Raw genomic sequence first — 2,500 nt, forward strand, 5'->3', positions numbered from 1 at the left:
GATGGTGGTGTTGGTTATGCGATGTGTGAAAATACAAAAATTTGTGCCATATCCATTTGAGCTCATCATAATGATAATAAACAAACAATATACGACGTGTCGACCGACGGACCAGCGAAACGTGAGGTTCTCGCGATAATCATTAGTTTGATTTTGTGTCGAGCCGAACGGTAGCTGCAGTTCGTTAAAGTTACCACCGTAACAATCGCGGCGGGGCATTATGTACGAGCGCGGAGCACCTGTTTAGAGTGCGCCGTTGTCTGGTATTGTGCCCGTCGCGTCGAAGGTGGAACTGATAGCGGTCGCGAAGTTACAATATTTCTTCATATAGTATTACATCAACTTTGACGTAATGTATGTGGTCTGATCTCTCCAGCACCGGGCGACAATCTATATGGTTGACGAGTTCATGTTAAACTCTCTGTTACACTATCATAGATGATAGATCTCGTAATATGGAACGTTCGAATGTGCGGTAGCTTAGTTGCTCCGCGTTTTCTTTTTTTTGTGTTTGTCGCACAAAAGGGAAAATTCAAATAATGACTGGTCACCGCGCGTGCACGGTCCGCCGTGTGTGCGCGCGTGCACTGTTTGGCCGTCGACACGCGTGTCGACGGCGAGTACCTCGAGCGCTCGAAGAGATTCGTGCGGCTCTAGTGGTTAGCTCCCTGGTTGATCCTGCCAGTAGTTATATGCTTGTCTCAAAGATTAAGCCATGCATGTCTCAGTGCAAGCCGTATTAAGGCGATACCGCGAATGGCTCAATATATCAGTTTTGGTTCCTTAGATCTTACTCAGTTACTTGGATAACTGTGGTAATTCTAGAGCTAATACATGCAATCAGAACTCTGACCAGCAATGGGATGAGTGCTTTTATTAGATCAAAACCAATCGACGGAGGGCCTCGCGTCCTAAGTCGTTTATTTTGATGAATCTGGATAACTTTTGCCGATCGCATGGTCCAGTACCGGCGACGCATCTTTCAAATGTCTGCCTTATCAACTTTCGATGGTAGTTTCTGCGACTACCATGGTTGTCACGGGTAACGGGGAATCAGGGTTCGATTCCGGAGAGGGAGCCTGAGAAACGGCTACCACATCCAAGGAAGGCAGCAGGCGCGCAAATTACCCACTCCCGGCACGGGGAGGTAGTGACGAAAAATAACGATACGGGACTCTTACGAGGCCTCGTAATCGGAATGAGTACACTTTAAATATTTTAACGAGGAACAATTGGAGGGCAAGTCTGGTGCCAGCAGCCGCGGTAATTCCAGCTCCAATAGCGTATACTAAAATTGTTGCGGTTAAAAAGCTCGTAGTTGCATTTGTGCGCCGCGCTGTCGGTGCACCGCATCCGCGGTGATACTGACACGTTTGCGGAGCATATCGTCGGTGAGCCGACGGTAAAACGTCGGTTCAATATCAAAATCCTATCGCGGTGCTCTTCAGTGAGTGTCGAGGTGGGCCGACAATTTTACTTTGAACAAATTAGAGTGCTCAAAGCGGGCTCAAAATGCCGCTTGAATATTTCGTGCATGGAATAATAGAATATGATCTCGGTTCTATTTTGTTGGTTTTCAGAACTCCGAGGTAATGATTAATAGGGATAACTGGGGGCATTCGTATTGCGACGTTAGAGGTGAAATTCTTGGATCGTCGCAAGACGAACATCAGCGAAAGCATTTGCCAAAGGTGTTTTCATCAATCAAGAACGAAAGTTAGAGGTTCGAAGGCGATTAGATACCGCCCTAGTTCTAACCGTAAATATGTCATCTAGCGATCCGCCGACGTTAATACAATGGCTCGGCGGGCAGCTTCCGGGAAACCAAAGATTTTGGACTCCGGGGGGAGTATGGTTGCAAAGCTGAAACTTAAAGGAATTGACGGAAGGGCACCACCAGGAGTGGAGCCTGCGGCTTAATTTGACTCAACACGGGAAATCTCACCAGGCCCGGACACCGGAAGGATTGACAGATTAACAGCTCTTTCTTGATTCGGTGGGTGGTGGTGCATGGCCGTTCTTAGTTGGTGGAGCGATTTGTCTGGTTAATTCCGGTAACGAACGAGACTCTAGCCTGCTAAATAGGCGTCGCCATTTAGGTGTGCGCGACTTCGGTCGCGCAACTCACTGGCGACGTATTAAAATTCTTCTTAGAGGGACCGGCGGCTTCGAGCCGCACGAGATTGAGCAATAACAGGTCTGTGATGCCCTTAGATGTCCTGGGCCGCACGCGCGCTACACTGAAGGAATCAGCATGTTCTCCCTGGCCTAGAGGCCCGGGCAACCCGTTGAAACTCCTTCGTGCTGGGGATTGGGGTTTGCAATTATCCCCCATAAACGAGGAATTCCTAGTAAACGCGAGTCATAAGCTCGCATTGATTACGTCCCTGCCCTTTGTACACACCGCCCGTCGCTACTACCGATTGAATGATTTAGTGAGGTCTTCGGACCGACACGCGGTGGCTTCACGGCCGTCGGCGTTGCTGGGAAGTTGACCAAA

At 48.8% G+C, this 2,500-nt stretch overlaps 1 non-coding gene across 1 annotated transcript in view; it reads left to right on the forward strand.

Annotated features, from left to right (window-relative positions):
* Positions 1–665: 665 nt before the first annotated feature.
* Positions 666–2,500, forward strand: part of LOC121740083 — a 1,903-nt gene continuing 68 nt past the window's right edge. The window contains exon 1 of the ribosomal RNA XR_006037534.1: positions 666–2,500. This exon is cut by the window's right edge and continues 68 nt beyond it. This is a non-coding gene — a ribosomal RNA (small subunit ribosomal RNA).

This window comes from Aricia agestis, chromosome 2 (genome assembly GCF_905147365.1).
Source record: "Aricia agestis chromosome 2, ilAriAges1.1, whole genome shotgun sequence".
Taxonomy (NCBI): Eukaryota; Metazoa; Arthropoda; class Insecta; order Lepidoptera; family Lycaenidae; genus Aricia; species Aricia agestis.